Source organism: Canis lupus, chromosome 11 (genome assembly GCF_003254725.2).
Source record: "Canis lupus dingo isolate Sandy chromosome 11, ASM325472v2, whole genome shotgun sequence".
NCBI lineage: Eukaryota > Metazoa > Chordata > Mammalia > Carnivora > Canidae > Canis > Canis lupus.
In genome coordinates, this window is record NC_064253.1 from 58,358,348 (window position 1) to 58,382,952 (window position 24,605).

A 24,605-nucleotide genomic window follows, 5' to 3' on the forward strand; every position below is an offset into this window, starting at 1 on the left:
CTTTGGCTCAGGGTGTGGTCCCTGAGTCTGGAGACTGAGTCTTACATCAAGCTCCCCTCGAAGAGCCTGCTTCTCCCTTTGCCTATGTCTCAACTGATAGAGCCACGCAGGCCTTTCTGTGCCTCTCTCTGTATGTCTCTAATGAATAAATAAGTAATTTAAAAAATAATTTTTTAAAAAGAATGATCAACAGGGTAATATTGTAATGTGGGATATCAGGAAGTCATTCACACTAAAAAAATTAGTGAACCTTTCATCCTGCCTTGTTTTCTTCAGAAAAACACATATAGGACTTTAAGTGATTGCTGATAATAAAAGCTAATTTTCACTCTCTCTCTAACTTCCAAGTTTTAGTTCAACTACTAACAATTCAATTTGAGATACTAAAAGAATAAGGAAAGGGAGATATACATCTTGATTTATCCAGATCAAAAATGGACTTCAAACATTTTCCTTAATTGAAATATTTTTAAAGTATATTATCAAGGAAGGAAATTCTGACATGGGTGACCTTGAAGACATTATGTTATGCGATCAAATCCAGTTGCCAAAGGACAAATGTATGACTCCAATTAGATGAGGTACCTACCTCATAGTGCTATTTACAGGGACAGAAAGTAGAATGGTGGTTTCCAGGGGCTGGGAGGAAAGGAATGGGGAGTAAGTATTTAATGGGTGGAGAATTTCAATTTGGGAAGATAGAAACGTTCTAGAGATGGATCATGGTGATAGTTATAGAACAATGTAAATGTGCTGAATGCCACAAAACTGTACACCTAAAAAGGGCTAAAGACAAGAAAACATATGAAAGAATAATTCTCGGTGGAAAGGTACATAGATAGTAAATGTAGTGGATTGATCACTTAAAAAACTAGTATGAAGGTTAAAAGACAAAGTACTTAAAAATAACCGTGATTAAAATAATCAATTAAGGGATACACCAGATAAAAAAGATGTAAAATATGACATCAAAAGCATAAAATATAGAGGGATGGAGTAAAAATGGTGAACTTCAGAATGTGATTAAGTTCTTATCAACTTAGGTTGTTATCAGTTGTTTAAGTAGATTGTTAGAAATGTAAAATGATATATATAAGCCTCCTGGTAACCACAAAGTGAAAATCTATAGCAAGTAAACAAAAGTTAAAGACAAAGGAACATAAGCATTTATGCATTTCTTAAAGAAAGTCATCAACTCACCAAGAAGAGACCAGAAATGAGTAGAACAGAGTGGAAGAGAGAGGAACTACAAAAACAGCCACAAAATTCTTTAATCAAACGACAAAGAGCAGTTGAATGGATTTAAAAAACCAAGATCTATCTACATGCTGCCTGGAAGATAATCACTTCAGATATAAGAACATACACAGATTGAAAGTGAAGAGATTTAAAAAGATCTTTCACACAAATGTGAAATAAAAGAAAGCTGGAGTAACTATACTTATATCAGAAAAAAAAGATTTTAAAACAAAAATTGTAATAAGAGACAAAAAAAGGGAATTATATGATTATAAAGGGGTCAATCCAATAAGAGGATATAAAATTTGTAAATATTTATGCATTCAACATAGGAATACCTAAATATGTAAAGTAAATATTAATAGACATAAAGTGACAGGCCACCGATAAAATAGTGGAGACTTTAATATGCTACTTGCATAAATGGATAGATCATCCAGACGGATGATTAATAAGGAAACATCAATCTTAAATGACATGCTAGACTAGATGGACTTAACATATAGATAGATAGATAGATAGATAGATAGATAGATAGATACAAAATTAGTGTATATCTATACCTATTTCTATATCTATATAACATTCCATCTAAAAGTAAACAGAACTACACATTCTTCTCAAGTCCTAGCCAGAGTAATTAGGCAAGAAAAGGAAATAAAGGCATTCATATTGGAAAGAAAGAAATAAAAACTGTAATTATATGTAGATGTGATGATATTATACATAGACAATCCTAAGAGTTCATCAGAAAACTGGTAGAACAGAAAAATTAGGTAAAGTTGCAGATTACGAAATCAATACACAAAAATCTGTTAATGAACTACTAGAGAGAGAAATAAAGAAAACAATCCTCTTTAAAATTGCGTGAAAATAATGAAATATCTAGGAATAAATTTAATCAGGAGAAAAAAGACCTATATGCAGAGAACTACAAGATATTTAGTAAAGAGATTTAAGATATAAATAAAAGATATCCTGTGCTCATTGATTAGAAGAATTAATATTGTTAAGACATCCTTACTATCAAAAGCAATTTACAGATTGACTGCAACCCCTATCAAAATTCCAAAAGCACTTTTCACAGAAATAGTATTAGCAATCCTAAAATTTGTATAGAACCACAAAGACTCTGAATAGCCAAAGCAATCTTGACAAAAAGAACAAAGCTGGAGGTTTGTTTTAGTTTCAAATTAAACTACAAGCTATAGTAATTAAAACAGTATGGTATTGGTATAAAAGCAGTTATATAGGTCAATGGAACAGAACACAGAGCCCAGAAAAAAAAACCATGGCATATATGGTCAAATTTATGACAAAGGAGTCAAGAATATATGTTGGGAAAAGGACAGCCTCTTCAATAAATGGTGTTGGAAAAACTGGACAACTACTTGCAAAAGAATAAAACTGGACCACCTCCTGGATCATACACAAAAATTAACTCAAAATGGATTATAGAGTTGAACATAGGACCTAAAACCATAAAATCTTTATAAGAAAACATAGTTACAAACAACTTTTTTTTTTTTTTTTTCCGTGTCCCAGGGCTTGAGGATAGAACCAGCGGGCTGGAAGCCGTGGGCTCTAAAGACATGACACCGAGGGGGCCAGAGCCCTTTCTGCCTCCCCATACATTACAGGAATTGCACACCCAACCCCCGCCAAGAAAAGGAGGGTTAGTTGTAAGCAACTTGATATGAGTCTTGGTGATGATTTTTTTGAATCTGACATTAAAATTAAAAGCAACAAAAGCACAAATAAACAAGTGGGACTACAGCACACTAAAGAGCTTTTGCACATCAAAGAAACTATCAACAAAATTTAAAAACCACTTATTACATGGAAGAAAATATTTCAAATCATATATATGATAAGGGTTTAAATTCCAAAATATACAAAGAACTCATACAACTCAACAGCAAAAAAAAAAAAAAAAAAAAAAAACAATCAAGAAATGTCAGAAGATACAAATAGACATTTTTTCAAAGAAAACATACACATAGCCAATAGGTACATGAAATGAAATGTAATTAGCTATTAGGGAAATGCAAATAAAAACCACAACATATCACTTCACACCTGTTAGAAAGAATATTATAAAAAAGATAAGAAATAACAAGTGTTGGCAAGGATGTAAAAAGAAGGGAACTACTGTGAACTGTTGGTAGAAATTTAATTTGGTACAACTGCTATGGAAAATAGTATGGAGGTTTCTAAAAAAATTAAATTTAGAAATATCATATGACCCAGCAATTCCACTCCTGGGTATTTATTTGAAGAAAACAAAAATATTAACTATGAAAGATATATGTATCCCCATATTCATAGCAGCACTATTTATAATAGGATACAGAAACAACCTAAGTGTCCATTGATGGATAAATAAATTTAAAAAATTATGGTATATGTACAGTGGGATATTACTCATCCATAAAAAATAAAGAAATATTGCCATTTGTGACAACACAGATGGACCTCAAGGACATTATGCTAGACAAATACCTTATGATCTATCTTATATGTTCAATCTAAAACAAACAAAAAAACATATCAAAACAACACGAAACACCACTAAGCTCACAGATGCAGAAGATAGATTGCTGGTTGCCAGAGGCAGGTGGTAGGGGGTGGGATAAATGAGTGTAGGGGATACAAAGATTTTTTTTTAATTAAAAATGGTTATGCAGAGGAAGAGAGAAACCATGAAATTTTTTGATGGGAACCAATTCTGTTCATGAAGGAGGAAATCACTGATGTAATGTAATCCTCTACATGCTTACATCCTGGAACTCACCATATTTGTTCTTATATTTGTGTTTATGCATATCTGTTTCCCCTCTGACATTAATCTTCTAGTTATTCCCACCTTACTTCATCCAAAAGTTTCTCTGAGTCTCACACTCAGTTCTCCAATTGCCTCCTTGATGTTTTAAAGTTTTCTATCTTAGTAAACTCTATCCACTCTGTTGGATGCTACATTTATTATTTGAGTCCCTAAATCATGTCAAGAACTACAACTATAAGGAGTACAATACATAACTAAAATACTTCACTTATTGTCAAGTAATTCACAATGTCATTATTTCATTAATTTATCCAACAAATATTTATTGAGCATCAGCTTTGTCCAAGGTGCTATCTCAGTGACAAAGTTACTGATTTTATGGAGCTTACAAAATAAAGGAGGTGAGTAGGAAAGTAGATAAAATAGATTGAGAAGGAGCTGTATAAGATGGTAATGAATCCTACAAAGTAAAATAAATCGGGATAATACATAAAAAATAGCAAGTTGATGTGATGGAAAGAAATTGGCACAAGGATAAATTTTCTGTTTTTTTTTTTTATAATGTTTTTAAGATTTTACTTATTTAGTCACAGAGACATAGAGAGGAGAGAGAGAGAGGCAGAGACACAGGCAGAGGGAGAAGCAGGCTCCATGCAGGGAGCCCGACGCGGGACTCGATCCCAGGTCTCCAGGATCAGGTCCTGGGCTGAAGGTGGTGCTAAACTGCTGTGCCACCAGGGCTGCCCAATTTTCTGTTTTCTAATTCAATTTCTGTGTACTGAAATCTAACAAATGAAGATCTGCTAACTCTGCTTTATAAATTCAATATTTTTTTCAGATTACCTCCTTAATTGGGCATTTTGTGGAAAGTATCCTTACAAAATATCTTCATCGTTTTCTGAAATTACACATGCTTTCATATGTATATCAACTTAATTTACCGATTTACATTAACTTGTTCTACATTTATAAAGAAAACAGGCAGTAAAAGGACTAGTTGGATGTGCATGAATTTTTTTTATCAAGTCTCATGACGCTGGTGTGACCCTTCATTCCTCAGGTCACATTGGTCTGGAGGTAAAAATAGGATTATTTTAACAATAATAATCACAGTAACAATAAACACCCAGACTCATGTATGCATTTATATTGAGACTGGAAGCCATTTACAACCACATAGCTTACTCTCTATAGTAGATAGAGCTCCAATATACCAGGGAATATTCCCCAGGATGATAAAAGGTATAAAGAATTTCATTTTTCCTTCTAGGACCTTCCCTCAAATTCCATTTTTTAAAAGGAAACATGTTTGTTCTTTTTTTTAAAGATTTTTAAAATTCATTCATGAGAGACACACAGAGAGAGGGAGAGGTGAGACACAGGCAGAGGGAGCCCAATGTGGGACTCATCCAGGGACTCTAGGATCATGCCCTGGGCTGAAGGCAGGTGCTAAACCGCGGAGCCACCCAGGGATCCCTCAAATTCCATTTAGATAAATATCAAACCATTAGACTTTTCAATAAATAGTATCAAACAGCTTTTTACTCTCTAAAATCCTTTAAAATCCTCATTCTTGAATAAGTGTAGGAATTGATTTGGTGAAAAACTCAGATTAGCATTTCCAGAGAGTAAAAATAGTAAGTGCAAATACAAAGTCAGAAATACACACACACACACACACACGCACACACACTTCCTGATGTGGACTGCAGAGTGATTAGTAAATAATGACAGAAATATGGACCAAGTTCATGAAGTCATTGTCTTATAAATAAGGATTTATTTTATTTTATCAGTGGTGGAAAAAATCAAATGGTGCATTTAAGCCAAGATTTTGCTATAGGCTATGTAAAAATTGGCTTGTGGGCTGGTCAGAAGAGAGAAAGAGACTGGAAGAAAAGGTAATGGTTAAGGAAAGAAAAACAAAAAAAGGATTCTGCTGGAATCCAGGACCAAAAGGATAAAATTTATGCTTAAGTATTAAGAAAATACAATAGATACATCTGAGTAATAATGAAGTGATTTTAGGTCAAGGTAGATGTGTATTATGAGAAGGGGGATCCCTTTTAGTCTAAAGTGTCTAATTCCAGAATTCCAGAATTGTATAGTCTCAATCACTCTAACAAGAGAGGAGATAAGGAGATAAGCTAATTCTACTGAGGAAATAGTTTAATTTTTGACTCGCTATGTTCCAATTGTCTATTGAATGTTTGATCAGACAAACCAAGTGGTAGGTGTACACTTTAGGATAGGAATTGCTATATATGTAGAAGAGACAATAATCTTTATATGTGGAAAAAGATTCTCTTGACCCAACTCTAGCCAGGCTCATCTAAGCCCTCTTCTTGATTAGAACTCAACTTTGGCTTGAATAAATACTGACAGTTCCTAGTAGCATCCTTGGGGTGCATCCCTAGATTCCCTTAAAGTACTTGGCTGGAAAAAATCAAGGCTGCCAAAAGGATTTGCTGTTTGTTCCACACGCGAAGGTAGAGACCCTGTCCAGTGCCTGGGGAGCATAGGAGCCTAACTTTGATGACTGTCTGTTAGCAAGCCCACACGGATTTCACAAACAATTCCTTCGGACTCTGGTCTTTCATTTCCCTCATTATGCTCAAGTACTCCCTCATTCTTCCTTAAAATAACTGTCTGTCCACAAATAAGAATGGAGCTCATTTTTTTCCCCCTACTGTCAGTAGCTACTGAATAAAAGCCATTTTAACTGTTTTAACTAAGGTCCAGCTGTATTGATCTCCGACAATATCCAATCATGAATTTGGACATACTTATGTGGGGAGCCTGTAAAATGACAAGACAAAAAGATTAGCACATGAATCCTCAGTGTGATGAGCAGAAGGAGAGTTTGGAAAGGATCCTCTGGAGGGAGGAAGAAGAGGAAACAACTAGAAAGCAGGAAAGATTCTAGTTTTAGAAATCTGTAATGTCCTTAAATTTTTTAAAATAAAAAATTAAAAGCTGTAATATCTTGAATTGATAATATTCTGATAGGTAGTAGCTAAATCATGCTAATAGGGTGTTTTGAAGATGGTTGCAAATTACTTGATTATGTACAGTCTCTTAAAGAAGGACACAAGACATAATCTAATCATAATTAATCTCTTGGGTTTTTAAATTTTTCTTATCTTCCTCTTATTTTAGCTTCATTCAATCTCTAGTTTCTTAACTTCTTAGTTTGTTTCTCCAGCATCTAATGCAAAATTTTTGGTATCCCAGACCATAGCTTGTTTCTTCACTGTTGGATAAGACTAATGACCTAAGGCTTAAGTTTCTTTGATGTCCTCAGAAAATATCTTTTAGGGGCTGGATCCAGAGTCCACAACATGTAAGTGGTTTGGTAGGATGTGCATTAGAAGCTTTACCTTACCCAGAAACAGGCAGATGTCAGTGGTGCATAGAAACATCGTAACTACTTGTAATTTATATATTTAAAAAAAACAGCCAACAAATATTACAACTTTATATAAGACAGCATTAGTATAAATTGTGAGTAACTGCGTATGCGAGTGTGTGTGTCTGATATCTACTCTAGAATTAGATATGTTCTTGATAAGCAAGATCCAGGGTTTTACTCAGAGGAAGGATGAATCCCAATCTGAGCCTTGGGATTTAAAAACAAGGCAGGAATCTGAACTGTAACATAACAGAAGATCCACAGACACAATGAGTCATTTTAACCTTTGTGCACTGGCTTTATAGTATTATTCTCTTTCATTTGTTGTTGCTTTGTTGTGTTGTGTCTTATGGATTCTTTTCTAGTCTGATGAATTTTCACATTTATCCACCATGTTTCTAATTTTATTTTCTTCATGGCTTATTTTGTCCCCTTATTCCTTTTAATGCATTTTAGTTTACTTACAAATGTTTCTTACATACCCTGTTACGTCTCAATTTAATTCTGTTGTCTTTTAATGTTAGCCAACACACTCCTCATAGGTTTTTCACTGACAAAGTGCAACTTTTCTAGAGTTCAATCTGTTTTTTTTTTATAATGATTCATTTGGGGGAATGTTTTTACCTTTGAGTTTTTAGCTTGGAGGTCCCTTTTTCTTTGGTTTGAATTATTTTTCATAATCCTTATAATTTTGTTATTATTCCCTTAGTTATTTTCAAATGAAATGTCCAGGTATCCACATTTGTGTTTGTCTTAGGTTCCTTTCTTTGTTCATACAGGCATTGATTGAAGTCTTTTCCTCAGATTAGCAGCTAGAGAATAGATTACCATTTATAGTTTTCACACCAGTTCTATTTTCTAGCCCACAACTGCTCCTGATGTTGCCTCTATTTCTAATTCTCATACTTTAAATAATGAAACTCATTGGCATCTACAATCCCCATGATTTCCTGCTCCCAGCCTCCTTTCAACTCTGCTGTCACAAATAGCAATGGAAGCCACTTTCTCTGGGCAATATTATTTGCCAGTCTCCCTTTTCCTGTTAATTTTTAAAGGCATAAGGGTACTATGAAACTGCCATCGATGGTTCTTATAAGGGAAGACTACACACAAGAGCCATCAGGTCACAATCCAAATATAAAATTTACTAGTTTCATTTATCTGTAGAAGGAGCAAAGAGAATTCTCTTATAAAAAAGCCTGTAAATATGGAAGGTTATGTGGAAGAAGGATTACCCCTATTATCTTACATCTAGATCTTGGAAACTATATCGACTTAAGGTGACCAGGTGAGTTTACTCTCTGGGGCCAAAAGCAAAGGAGATGGTTGTAGGAAGAAAATAAAAGGGAGTGAAGATAATAACTTTCTATGTTTCATTCTGGGCTGAAAAAGAGAAAGCAGCCAGCCTTGCCTCAGCTTTTTAAGCACAGTATATTGCTTAGTGGTAAAATCTATCTCCAGGAATTGTAAGAGGGCTAAGTTACCAAAACATAGATACTGAGAACAGAACCAGTCACACTAATAACTGTGCTCCACAAAACACACACACGCCATTACCAGTAGTAAGGAGGAGAATTGTATGCAGTAATTCCATGGAAATTTGAAGATGAGTTTGTATCGGATAGGGGATGAAAGGGGCTCTGAAGGTTATTGTACCTTTTCCCAACTGTCTTATTTCATTATATTTCTGAATATAGAAAGACTGTGTATAGAAGAGAGAGAGAGAGAGGGAGAGAGAGAGAGCAGTAATCTGAAAATTCCAAGAAGAATATTTTTTTTCAGTAAAGATAGGGTTGTCATATTTTCTACAGTTCTTGAAAAAGGAGATGTAACAAGACTTCCCATGTTTTGTGAGGACAAACGGTATAGTAAAAATAAATAAATAAATAAATAAATAAATAAATAAATAAATAATATTTCAAGAAGCAAATCCTAGATCTGCTTTTCTAAACCTAGCAGCATCAATTTTGTATGTGCTGAAAATTTCAGATTTCCATCAATTGCTTTAACTCTTACTTTTTAGTAGTGATATCATGTTTCCATTTTTATTGCAATTTTTTTTGTATTCTATTGGAGAGTTGAAAGAGACTGCATTATATGACGCTAGTCAAATACTTTTTTAAAAAAAGATTTTATTTATTTTTGAGAGACACACACACACACACAGAGAGAGAGAGAGAGAGAGAGAGAGAGAGAGAGAGGCAGAGACACAGGCAGAGGGAGAAGCAGGCTCCATGCAGGGAGCCTGATGTGGGACTCCATCCTGAGACTCCAGGATCACGCCCTGGGCTGAAGGCAGGCGCTAAACCACTGAGCCACCTAAGGATCCCCTCAAATACTTTTTTTAAAACCAACAAATTGTTTATTCTTTTAAAAAGAATACATATATTTAAATAATAAACAAGTGAGTCATTTTCTATTATGACTAATAGAATGTCTCGTGATTTGTTTTAAAAACTGTATCCTACACATTTAGAGATTGCATGGAAAATCAACAGTATGTCAAAAGCACATCCTCAGGCACATGCATATGTGAGTGTATGTATGTGTGTGCGTGTGGGAAGGAATAAAAGATCATGTTTGTATGAAGGAAAAGACTACAGTTGCCTCTAATAGCAGTATTATACCAATATTTTTATACTACAGAAACAAATAACTGTTGATAAAGTAGAATGGACCATAAACTCTATGAGCTTACACTTACCTGTTTTATTGTAATGCAAAGCCTAAGACATAAAAAGAACTCAATAAATACTTGTTAAATGACAAATTAGAGATTGGTATATTATCTGAAAATGTCTTTCTCTGGTAGACTATGTAGTAAGATAAAAGAAGATAGTACTTGTAGAAAAAGAAAAGCTGAATTTTATTTATTTCACGGTTGGTTTCTCTAAGAACATCCCAACAAGGATTGCAATTAGCAGTCAAACTAGTCAAGTGTTTGTAGGTATGTTGCAAACATGTGTTCATTTAACTTAGAAAAGCGATACTAAGACCTTTGGAAGAATTTTCATGCACTTTTTTTTCCCCCTGGATCTGTAGCCAGAGGATAAACAAGGTAGCAAGTGAAGCTAGAAAAACTATTAGTAGAATAGCATTTAAAATAATAAGAATAAAAATAAAATCATATGCTGTGACCCAGAACAGTGTTGTAATTAAATTTACTGGGGCAGAAAATTTACTTTGTGAATTAATATCACCTTTTGGCAATTTAATGTCTTTCAGTGTAAGTACAAATCCATATTATCTTTCCATCTATTTTATAATAAGAATATTTACTGCAAGTGCCTTCTTAAAAATAGAAACCACTACTTTTAAGTCTAAGGACATGTCTAAAACCAACCTCTCACAGTTATTTTAGCTTTTTTTTTTCTTTCTAAAACTTTATCCAAAAAAAGGCGAACTAAAATTTATTTAGTATAAGCATGGAAGGGGTAAAATTTGATCAGTCACTAATAACTACCATTGGCTTCACATGGGAAACTGTTACTGAGATACATGTTAAGAAACTCACTTTATTCTCCCTGGAGATAATTGTATTTACTCATTTCCATGAAGGAGACTGTAACTTACTTGACTTCTTCCTACACCCTTATTATTCTTACTGAAAGGAAGAGTAGTAAAATATCTAATGGGGATTTTGTAGTTTTGCCTTTCCTCTTACTCTGTGCTGCTGGAGCCTCTGGGCTCTGTCCTTGCCCTTGCCTCAAGTTCAACGAGCAAGGTCTGTTCCTGTGAGCCCAGGTCTGTAGTTTTTCTAGCAGCATCTGTTATGGTAGGGCAGTCTACTTCTGGTTAGCAGGTTCGATCCCCCATATTATGTCCCTGTGGTATTATTAGGTTGTTCTTATTTTAGAGTTGGTAATAGAAGTGACTTTTTGAAAACTGGAGTATAGTTGACACACACTGTTACATTAATTTCAGGTGTACAACATAGTGAGTCCACAAAGTCTATATGTTATGTTGTAGAAAGCTGACATATTTGACTCTCCCTTTCTGACTTCTCTTTCCTAACTGGTTCAGAAGTCAGGAGCAGAGATAGAGATGCTGTTTATAGAGTTCTCTGGAACTCTCATGTCATGGAAAATGTAAAACGTTTATGTCAAGAAATATGGTTCAGACTAAAAAAAGAAAATTGGGTGCCAAAATTATCCTAAGTCATTAATGGCTAAGAAATGTTGATCTTTTATCCTTATCAAATAAATGGGTATTCTAACTCTTTACCAGATGCATCTATCCCAGATATTATGGAATTAATGTTAAAATATGGAAACTACCTTCCTGGAATAAACGGCTTAGCACACACCCTCTATGTTTCTGTGGTGATACACTCAGCTTAGGTTGAATCAGCTCACCGACAGCCAGTAATTTCTTCATTGCAAAGAAGCATATGCTGTAGATCTCTGTATGAACAACCAATTTGTTGGTATAGATTATCTCACAGGAGAACAGAATTGTATAGTAGCAAAATGTAGGGTCTTTCCTTATTTTAATGTCTTCATACGAGATAGTTTTTACCACTAATAATTATAATTACTAAAAACATCATCTTTTCTTCATAAAGTCTTGAAAAGTAAAATAATACATTTTTTTTTGCTTAGTTTTAGAATCCTCATTATATTTACCTTTTTATAAAGTGCTTAATAGATTCTTACAGCACTATGGATTATTTTTGGTCTTATTTATTCATTCATTTGGAAATGCTGACTGACACCTACTCTGTTTGAGACAATGTGATTATAAGGAAATGTACAATCATGAATAACACAGCTGCTCTCATGGAGCTCACTTCATTTATTTTACAAAATTGGGATAATAATATTTATAGATACTATTTTATAAAATTCTTTTTAACATGATAGAATGTTTTAGGTTCTTATATTGTAAAATATTATTTAAAAATATCTTTGTAATGGGGTGCCTGGGTAGCTCAGCGGGTTAAATGTCTGCCTTCCACTCGGTTCATGATCCCAGACTCCTGGGTCTGAGACCCTTGCCCAGGCTCCCCACTCAGCAGAAATTCTGCTTCTCCCTCTGCCCTTCCTTTTGCTTGTGCTCTCTCTCTAACAAATAAATAAAATCTTTTTAAAAAGAAAGAAAATACCATTAAGATATTTGTATAATGTTGCGCTTATGGATAAATCACAATATACTAAATCAATTTCTAATTTTTAGACAGTTTGGCTGTTTCCGATTTTTAAAAATTACAATAATGTTGCAATGACAAACTATATGCAGTCATTTTAAAGTATATCTGGATTTTTGGGGAGGGATCAATTTTAAGGTCCAAACTTTTAATCTTTTAAAAAACATTTTATAAATATTGCCAAGTGCACATGATTTTCTAACTCAAGTATCTTCTATAACTCTTGGTTGACTTGTGCAAAAAAAAGCATTATACTGTATATGTCATTTAAAATGTGTGCAGCTTTAATAATAAAATTATATAGCTCAATTAAATAAATCTTGTAACCTAATCATCTTAAACTGCTTCTAGATTTTCAAGACACTTTTTTTCCAAGGTATTCCCTCAACTGAAAAAGACATTTAGATAAGCCAATTTTAGGTGAACCCTAATATATGTAATTTATTTCTTGTCTACCTCTAAAACCCAGTACTTCTTGAAGGTCTGAGGGTTATTAGAGCACAGTAATCAATGTTCATAACAGTTGAATGGTGAAATTGCTTTCAGTTCAGTAGATGTTAAGTTATGGATTATTTCAATGGTAATTACTTATATTATCAGGCTATTAAGTATGTACTTATTGCTTTTTTTTTAATAAATTTATTTTTTATTGGTGTTCAATCTACCAACATACAGAATAACACCCAGTGCTCATCCCGTCAAGTGCCCCCTCAGTGCCCATCACCCATTCACCCCCGCCTCCAGCCCTCCTCCCCTTCCACCACCCCTAGTTCATTTCTCAGAGTTAGGAGTCTTTATGTTCTGTCTCCCTGATTGCTTTAAAATATTATTCTCATTCTAGAAAGATTTTTTTAAAGATTTATTTATCTATTTTTAGAGAGAGAAGGGGCAGAGGGAAAGGGAGAGAATCTCAAGCAGACTTCATGCTGAGAGTGGAGCCCCACACAGGGCTCCACCTCATGACCCTGAGATCATGACCCTAGTGGAAGCCAAGAGTTGGAGGCTCAACCAACTGATCCACACAGGCACCCCCAGAAAGTTTTCTGTTATCTCCGTTGTTACTTACTAATTTGGAAAGCATATAAGTACACTTTCCTAATATGATTTTTCACACCTCGCTCATATGGGTCAAAGTCTTTAAAATCTCAAAAAAATTATATATATATATGTACATATATATATATATATATATATATAGTGTGTAAAAGAGTAAGTAAAACAGTGAGAATGTAGCTCTAACCTCTGAAATATTATCTAAAGTCACTGAAAGATTATAATTTTCAAACTTTTACTCAAAGTAGAATAAAATAGTATCGTTTTCCCATCTGAATTACATTGCTAGCTCAGGTCAGATCAATGGCAAATTTAAATGGAACATTTTATAACTGTTTCTCTATTTGAATAGTTTCCAATAGTTTAGAACTTTGAATGTTAAACTATTCATAAATAATAAAAATGACAGAAAAAAGTCTTCATTTTAAAGGTGACCCATATTCATTAAAAAATGTTCACTCTCTTTAGTAAAGGAAAATTTGAAACGTTCACTAATGGTTTCACTTAGCAAGATAATTTTTTTTACCTGGGTAATCGTGGATTTATAAATTTATGTGATATAGCCAAAAATTAGCTGAGTTCTGTGAATCAATGCAATCTTTGTGTGTGTGTAAAATATTTTATTTCAAATATTAATTATACTCTTCAAATAAATGAAATGTTTTTATCAAATAATTATACTAATAAATTATATAATTTTTATTTATTGTTTTTGTAGATTAAACTCTTCTTAATTAGACAGTAATTATCTCTATAGTTTTAATATTATTGGATATTTGCAAAATGTATTGGTCATTACACATCTCATTCTTTAAGAGGCCATGTAGTTAATTAAATGGATAATTGATTTAATGGATTTCTTACACTAACAAAGGTAAAGAACTTTTGTGCCCTTTATTTATTCTTTGAAGATCACACACACAAGCACACACACAACTAGAAGTAGTACCCAGGTATGAAGAATTCACAATTCTTAAAGAATATTTACAGCTAATTCTTGAGTACTTATTATTACTTATTACCAGGCACTATTTTTTAAAATTTAAATTCAATTAGCCAACATAAACTACATACTTAATTTCAGATGTAGAGTTCAATGATTTATCAGTTGAGTATAACACCCAGTGCTCATCATATCATGTGCCCTCCTTACACCTATCACCCAATTACACCATCCCCTCACCTACCTCCCCTCCAGAAACCCTCAGTTTGTTTCCTATAGTCTCTCATGATTTTTCTCCCTTTCTGATGACTTCCCATTTAGTTTTCCCTCCCTTCCCCTATGATCCTCTGTGTTGTTTCCTATATTTTACATATGGATGAAACCATATGACAATTATCTTTCTCTGATTGACTTATTTCACTCAACATAATACCCTCTAGTTCACCCACATCAATGTAAATGTAAGTATTCCGACTTTCTGATAGCTGAGTAATATCCCATCCCAGTAATATCCCATCTTATTTATCCATTTATCTGTTGATGGACATCTCAGCTCTTTCCACAGTTTGGCTATTATGGACATAGCTGCTCTGAACACTGGGGTGCAGGTGACCCTTCAGGTCACATTTATATCTTTGGGGTAAATACCTAATAATACCTAATAATGCACAGTTTTATTTACTTCATATGTGTCAACTCATGGGTCTCCTTTGAGTAAGATGAAAATGTGCTCTCATGCATGAGGAAAATGAACACTGAAAAATTACTGAAAATAACTTGTCTAAGTTCTTATATTTTGTTAAGTGGCAAAGCCAAGATTTGCATCCAAAGCATTTAGACTTATAAATACAGTCTCTTGAACATCATGTTACAAGGCACCTGGGTGGCTTGGTGGTTTAGCAACTGCCTTTGGCTCAGGTTGTGATCCTAGGGTCCTGGGATTGAGTTCCACAGCAGGCTTCCTACAAGGAGTCTGCTTCTCCCTCTACCTATGTCTCTGTCTCTCTCTCTTTCTTGTCTCTCATGAATAAATAAATAAAATCTTTAAAAATCATCTAAGTGATTACAAGATTAAAATAAAAAGTATTATTAAGTATTGGATGAATTCTATGCTGTTTTGGGATATTAGCAAAAGTTTTCAATGTATATAGCCGTGGCTATTCTGCAATGTTGTCATGATAGTATTCAGAAGACAATCAACACTTTTCTAAACAAAGATGACTTATAACTGTTAACTAAAACTTAACTGTTCCTTGGATATTATTTTTAAAAATTAGGCTGGAGTTTTATACTCTATTATTATTAGAGTATACCAATATGTTAAATGACTACAAAATGGGGGCAAAAGAGTAAGAAGACAAATGTTATTATTGGGTAGATAATGAGATTCTGATTTAAAATAATTTCAGGCAATTAAGTAGCATTATCAATAGTATAATTTTAACTATTTTCACGTAAGTTACTTTTTTAGTGTGTAGTAATAATATTCACTTAAAATACATTTTTGAAGTGAGCATTGTGCACATCAATCTAATTTTAATGGCAAGAATTTAGGCAATTTCCACCTAGAATGATTAGGAAGTAATTGTAATATGTTCTATCATTCTACATCATAATTGGACAAGTTGATCAATAGAAATGGCAAACTCATAACTATATTTTCCAGCATTCTTCTAAAATAAAGAAAAGAAATCGATGGGGCATTTTTTCTTAGAGTATGCACAGAATCCTATGAAAGCATCCATTTTAATAAAGCAATTACTACCAACAATGAAGAATAAAATAATGAAATAACAACTACAATCCGAAAAGATTCACCACTAATTTTCATGAATATATCAGACAGGAAGTACAGAAGCATTATGAATGATTTCTCTGAAATCTAGATTCAATTAAGAAAGCAGTCTTTGAGAAAAGATCATGTATACTCAATATCAAAAACAATAAATGGCAGATATGAGGATGAAACTCAGTCTAGATGAATCTAAATCCTATTCTCTTTCTATACCTATCTGAATATAATGTTTTGTTAGTATAGTCTATCACCAAAAGATTTGAACAGAGTTTTGCCAATTATTTTAAAATCCATATTAAGTAACATTCTCTTAGAAGTATATCATATGAATACTGAGTTGGTTCTAAGAATCATGTGAAGTAGCAGATTTGTTACTAACCATTCTTTTATCAACATAAGATGACATTTCTCACTTGTTAAATGCAGTGGAATTTGATGTGAATAGACAGAGCCATGACCTGACTGTAGTCTGATTTTGTTGGACATAGGGCAGATCGCCTAACATACTATCACTTCCTTTTATCTTCTTGTCTCAGAATTTCTTTGCTTTTATTACACAATTTTCCCATTTCCAGGCCAACATGCCCCTAAGAACTAATGCCGCTCAGAGATTGAATCCTGAACTTCCAATATAATTTTATTGTTAAATCTGATTTAAGTTCCTTCATTACATGCTTCTACTTCTGCAAAATAACAACCAAATTTTAAATTAAAAATATTTACTATAAGGCAGGCCCCGTGGCTCAGTGGTTTAGCGCCGCCTTCAGCCCAGGGTATGGTCCTGGGGACCCAGGATCGAGTCTCACTCAGGCTCCCTGCATGGAGCCTGCATCTCCCTCTGCCTGTGTCTCTGCCTCTCTCTCTCATTCCTCTCTCTCTCTCTCTGTCTGTGTCTCTCATGAATAAATAAATAAAAATCTTTTTAAAAAAAGAAAGATATTCACTATAGGTGAATGTTCATAATGACTATAAACTTTTATAAATTTAATTATTTAGGTGTTCATATTTTCCTACACTTTTACTCTAATAATATGTTTACTGAATACCAAGTATTTTTCTAACATTTATGATATCTAAAAATGCAATGAAATTCCAGACTTGATATAATTACTATCTGATATATCTTTCATTTTTTATTCCTGAGATTGTGTGTAAGAAATATTCACGTTATCTAAAATCTGTTGCACTGTTATTTCATGCTAGTAGTGGCCATAACCTTCCACACTGTATAGAAGAGGCCAAAACTTACCAAAGGAAATAGAAGAAGTCCGATTCAAGCCAGGCCTGCATGACTCCTGAGCCAGAGTTTGTCAATGCCTGTATTACATGCAATAGCTCAATAGATTCCATTACCAATTTTCAGCCTGAATTTTGGGCAGTAACTGTACGTCTAAAAGACTGTATTTAGTTTCTCTTTTAATTTTGCCCTTAGAAGCTTTTTCTTCAAGCCAGAAAGATCTCATTTCCTCCTCCCTCTCTCCCTGTCTCTCATTTCTAATAACTCCTTTTACAAAGAAGAAATAAATTTTTTGTTGATTTTATCATTTTATCACTTACAATTAGAGTGTGATGGATATAGTTTAAAGGAAAATCCCAAAATATTAAATAAGTGATCTGAGTCAGAGACATATAAAAAACTAGAATGAAATACTCTTTAAAGTACTTTAAGTAATCTAGTTAAATTTCAACTCCGAAGTGTAAAGTTCCCTAGGTGCTATGCATCAGCTTTCATCACAAATTACTACTGGTGAATACTCCTTTAATTTTGATGAGAGCAGTAAAATGATTTTTGAAAGGCAAATAACTGGGGAGATGACAAAGAAGAGAGAATACTGAAATGAAAATAACATGCAAGTAACTGAGAGTTAATTTAAAAACTCTACTTTTGATGTTTGATATGATTATGTGCATTATATGTGGTATGCATATTCTGCATCAAGCAGCCAAGCGTGGCCAGCCTACCAAGGCCAGATAACTGAAGACATATGGAGAATAATAAAATAAATTGAGAAAGTTAAGCAAGGTTGTGTGTGTGTGTGTGTGTGTGGTCCATACCTTTGATATGTCAAATGCTGAAGAATAGTTAAGCATGAAATATGTAGCAGTTGTAATTTGAATGTAGCATATTATCACAGTATTAACAACTGACATTTTAATAGCTGTTTGTCTAATCATCACTTCTGCTGAGGGAAATGTTTGGTGGAAGTTGAACTTTCAAAGGGCCCTTTTAAAAGTTGGGGTTTGAGGATCCCTCGGTGGCTGCCTGGGCCAAAGGCAGGTCCTGGGATCGAGTTCCGCATTGGGTCCCTGCATGGAACCTGCTTCTCCCTCTGCCTCTCTCTCTCTCTGTCTGTCATGAATAGATAAATAAAATTTAAAAACAAACAAACAAAAAAGACTTGAGGTTCTGAGTGATTACTGCTAGACTGTATTTTGTTCTCTCACAAAGGAACCATTGGGTAGGTTAATAAAACTTTCAAAGTCATCAATTAGGTGAAGACAAATGGAAAACATAATAATTCTCTAAGTAAAAAATCAAGGTCAACTTATTTAGCAAAATATGTGTGCTTTAGGTATGGCAATAAAATAAATCCGTATCACTGTACTAGTAGCTAGGGAACTTATTTAGACTTAGGGGGATTGTGATGTTCAACACTGCACAGTGAAGATTCTGTAATAAGCAACTGAATCCAAAACAAACTATCTTCTGTAGAAACAAATAGGAAAATAAATTGAGATACATGAAAGTACTTCAGAATTGTTACCATCTTAAAACTTGCTATATTTTCTTCCTTTAAAATATCAGTGTATATTGGTCTGAAGTCTTACATACTTTTGGTTCACACATTTTTTGGTTTTTATAACTGATCTCCTTCCACTTTTGTAAGTCAACAAATATATTTGGAGGCAAAGCTGAGTCAAATATATAATATTTGACTGAATAATATAATATTCAGTACTTTTGGGTTTTGGGGGGATTTGGGGTTATCTTTTCTTTCATTTTTGTTTTTTACTCAAAAACTTAGTGATTTTTTCCTACTTGAATTCTTTTGATTTATTATAATACCTAAGTGTTTAGGGCTCATTTATTTTTATAAACCCAACATAAGAAATACAATCCCAGATGTAAGGACTTAGAGATTTTTATGTTTAATTCATTCTTACAAAAGTCTTTCCAGGACTCTAAATTTTTTTTTACTCTATTTACATTTAAAGCTTGTAAGGCTTTATTTTTGCCTTGATATTTTGTTTGGATATTATTTTGTATATTATGCCATTAAAAACCCCTTTTTCTTCCAAATGTTGGCCAGCTATCCCTTCATAATAGCATGAGTTAGACCTTACGTTTCTTATGTTTTTTTCTTCAGTGATTTAATAATATTCCATTTCTTTCATGTACAAAATTATCTTTTGAGGGTACCTTATTTTAGCTTACCACACAATGTTAATTTATTCATAATTCTTAATTTTCAAATACATTTTGTTTAATGTATTTCCTCTAGCAGATAAATTTGAGCATTTATAATTTCATTTCTATTTTATTTTTTAGTTATCATTTGCCTAGCAAATCTTGAGCCATCATTATTTTTTCTCAACCTGATAGGTTTTTATTTTTATGATTTATTATTCTTTATATTTTTCCTTTTTGAATATCTACAAAGAGAAATAGGTGTTTCTCTTTCAAAATTTGATATTCTGTTGTATCAAGGAAAATATCTTTCAACTAGCAATTGCTAAGATTTATTTTTATCACAGGGATTTAGGTAAATACACACACAGACATACAAACACATGTTTGCATATAGCCATTAATGTTTTAAATTTATTTAGTGTATATCTTTCATTCCAGAATAATGTTTTAAAAAGGCAAGATATATTATGATAATGCAATAACACAAAAAATTCTCCTGATTTATTTTTAAAACAAAGCAGATGACTATAGTGTATGAGTATTAGAGAATATATAATTGAAATTTATTGTTGCAGTTAAATAAAATTTAAGAAGAAAATAATCTGAGATATATCAATGATGTAGATAGTAGCATTGTACGTGTAATAATATCTTATAAGTGGAAAGTGAATCTCATAAAGGTTGTAATTTCTTTTTTTTTATATGAACAAATCAATGTTTTCTGTGTGCACATGGGTTCCTGTCTTTTGGTAGGTTTCTCTAATGCATAATATCTGTATATATATATTATGTATAATATCTGTCTCTCTTTTTCTCTTACACACACACACACACAGAATTTAAAATAGCTCACATGCAACAAAATTACAAAACAACTAATTTTGCAAAGTATAGGTAAGAGGAAGGATATCGAAAATATAAGATCTTTCTGATCATAGGTAGCAAATTGAGGGACTCATGACAGAAGATTTCCATGAATGATGATCTTTGATCCCATGGAACCTTTAGAGTTCATAAGATTCAGATCCTGCTGTTGGAATTTACAAGGTGTGAATTGGATCTTCAGAATAAGACATTCAAGACTTGAAGGTGAAAGTAAGAATTATGCAAAGTAACCCTTTAGTTAATTGAGCATGTATATCAAATTTAAACAAAATACATATGATCATCTTTAGAGAGTCTGATTAAGTGGTCTAAAGTGAGTCATGGGCATAAGAACTATTTAAAGCTCTCCAGGGACTTCCACTTCCAGAAAGATGGAGTAAAAAGACACTTTTCCCTATTACTCTTGATAATTAAATCTAAAAACCTTGAACATATTATATAAAATATACATAGGGAGACTTTCATACGTAGAGAGAAGAGGCAGGCCAGGTAGAGATATAAGGACCTGGAGAACAACACATGGTGAGTTTCCTGTTTTTGTGTTTTTTTTTTTTTTTCATCATCTGTTTTTTGTTTTGTTGCCATTGCCTTATATATCCTAGATTTAGTGTTGGAGAAACCAAATTACATGTACGTGTTTCTACTATACATTTAGAAAATACTCTACGTGTATTTCAGAACTATTTCTCTGGGAGATGAAAGATAAATATTTATTCCTTTAATTGTGTCCCATTAGAGTCATGGGTAGCCCACTGGGCCTTGGTTCTTCTTACAACTAGACTTCACATGCATGAATTCCAGTAGGTTTGCAAAGTGAGATACTTTAGGTTGTGATGTGTTAAGATATTTGAAGTCTGCATGAAGCTGATTGACAATGTATGGACTGATGAAGTTCAAATGAATCTAAAGTGCTATAAAAAAGAAACCTAATACATTATATTATACAACCAATCACACTTAAAAACATGATAGGTTAAAATAGAGAGCTGTCATAATAATGCCAATTTCTCATGATAACAGTGTGAGGTAGGTAGAATGACAATGATTTTTCAGTAAGACTTATTTCTTGCAGTTACTAGATGAGTTATGGTGAGTGAGTTACATGACCTCTCTTAACCTCACCTCATTTCTAAAATAAAGATTAACAGAAATTCATGAGATAATATATGTTAACTGCTTAACACCATATTATAATCAACAAATGTTAATTCCTTTTACTCTACTTCTATTAATTTAGCAGCTAATAGTAATCATGTATTATATTCCTACAGTGCTTTCTAGTTTACTAAAATGTAAACATATCATTCCGTTTAATAACCATAATAATCCTGTGATGTTTCCAGAATAGACATCATGTTTTATAAATGAAGACACAATTTAGCTAATGCATGAACATTTGTAACTCAAATTCACATTTTTCTCTTCAAATACAGTGTTCTTTCCACTACATAAGGCTGCTTCCTAAGAATATATTTTAGTTAATTTCAAATTATGTTTATACTAAATTAAATTTTATAATGTCTCTTTGGAACTATAAGGGTACACATTGGTACAAGTCACTGATCTCATGCTTATTGTACTAAAGAGTTAGAAATGATATCAGGGACTATAATCTTTTTTTTTTTTTTGTCCTCAGGAAGGATTGTGTTTAAACCATGTGTAAATATAATAGCCAACAACCATAATGTTTATATTTTCCAAGGGAACAAGTTGCCATACTCTTCACTGGCAATTTATGTTAGAGTTTTAAAAGATCCTCTAACTATACAGTGTCCAGTTATTTATGAATGTCATAAATGCAATTCTGTATAAAATCAATGATACAACCCAACTTGTATTCTGTCTCCATACTTCATAAAGATAATATCATATTTTACAAAGACTTGGTAATTACTCTTCAAAACATCACATCACCTTCAAAGATGAGAGATGGAAAAAGATCACTCCCTTTCACCATTTATAACCTATTATAAAGGTGATTTTGCTTTTCTTTGTTCTCTTTCCTTTTTGATCTGGGTAGAAATGGACTGCATTTTGAGACTTTCATCAAAAAAAAGATTCTCTTCAATCTCCTTCTCACCAGTTACAAAATTGCATTTACTTCTATCTTTATTAAAGAGTAATATTTTCTAATGTTGTTGCAAAAATGGTCCAGATTGAGATATGGATCCCTCTCTTTTCCTGGGGAGATTTTACTGTGAAATTATCCCCCCCAGTTTTCTATTAATAGTTTCAGCAGATTCATACTCATGCAGTAACATTGCAGATTTTGTCTTCCCTAAAGAGCATGAATATGAGAACATAGTTTTCATTTTTTATTTTGTTCCTTTTATTTCTTTAAAACTCATGGTATTATTGTCTTTATATTAGAATACTGTATTACCTGCACTTAAAATGCATGTACATTTCTTTAAAGAGTTTATATTCATGGAGCATCAGTTTTTAATTAATTAATTACTTAATTATTTCATAAAAATATTTATTTATTTGACAGAGAGAGAGAAAACAAGCAGGGAGGTGGGGGTGGGGGCAGCAGGCAGAGGGAGAAGCATGCTCCCCACTGAGCATGGAGCCAGATAATGTGGGTTTCCACCCCAGGATTCCAGGAGCATGACTGGAGCCAAAGACAGACACTTAACCAACTGAGCCACTTGGGTACTCCTTAATCAATTTTTAAAAAGATTTTATTTATTTATCTGGAGAGAGAAAGGGCACAAGCATGGAGGAGAGGCAGAGGGAGAAGCAGACTCCCTGCTGAACAGGGAGCCTGATGCGGGCTTCATCCTCCGACCCTGAGATCATGACCTGAGGTGAAGCCAGAAGCTTAACTGACCAACTAAGCAACCCAGGCACCCCAGCATCAATCAATTTTTGAAAATGTCTTAAATTTTGGTAATCTGGTAATGTCAACAATTTAAAAAAAAACAGGTAAAGCAAACATGTTTCCTCCTACACATGATTTGTGTAAAAGTGGAGTGCAGCTAACCATATATAACTGTCACAGTTATCTAAGGGCTATCTATCCTTAAATTAATTATTCTCTTGGTTAATATCAAGAAGCATTGAATATGTCAAGGATGATGTTTATGCTATGAAAAATAGTTTATTTACAAACATAATAAACATTTCATCTAAATCAGTGATTTGGAAAACTTATTCCAAGGAAATCCATATGATTCCTGAAAACAATCCTTACAATTCCTTAAAGTAGATTTCTATGTGTCTTGAAATTATTGATTTATTTTGCAAAAGTGCTATTAATCTTATTACATTATATTGAACCTAATATTTTTGATGTGAAAAGCATGGCAGATAGTGCTATGTTCTTTATGTTTAGGAACAAAAATGCCCCCATCTTTTCTGCTCCTTTCTTATTCCTTCTTCTCTAGGTATTATTTTATGAGATAAAATCCTTCCCACTGAAATTTAGGTGAAAATCCTAAAGTGTCTATTGTGGTTTGCATCCTGCTCTGCATCCTTTTCTTTTGTTATTTTCTGTTTTATGGGTTTTTCATTTATCAGGATGGTGGGCATCAGTCCACTTAGGCTGCTGTAACAGAACACATAAACTGGGTTCCTTACAAACAACTGAAATTTATTTTTCACAGCTCTGGAGTCTGGGAAGTCCTAAATTAAAGGCATCAGCAGATTTGGTGTCTGATTTAGTTAGGCCTGCTTCTTGGTCTTTACATGACTGTTTTATCCCTGTGTCCTCAGGTGGTGGAATGGGTGAGAGAGCCATCTGAGGGTTGGTTTCTTTTCTGAGGATACTAATCTCATTCATAGAAGTTCCACCCCCATAGCCTAATCACCTTATAAAAGCCCCCATCTCCTAATTCAATCACATTGGAGTTTAGGATTTCAACACATTAAATTGTGTGGCAGGAAGGCCATCGCAAACATTCAGCCCATAACAACTGGAATGATTCAGTACC

General features: G+C 33.3%; 1 non-coding gene across 1 annotated transcript; it reads right to left on the reverse strand.

The window, feature by feature from the left end:
* Window positions 1–2,773: 2,773 nt before the first annotated feature.
* Window positions 2,774–2,914, reverse strand: LOC112650609 (small nucleolar RNA SNORA57). The gene has a single exon (XR_003130315.1). It is a non-coding gene; the product is annotated as a small nucleolar RNA SNORA57 (small nucleolar RNA).
* Window positions 2,915–24,605: the final 21,691 nt, after the last annotated feature.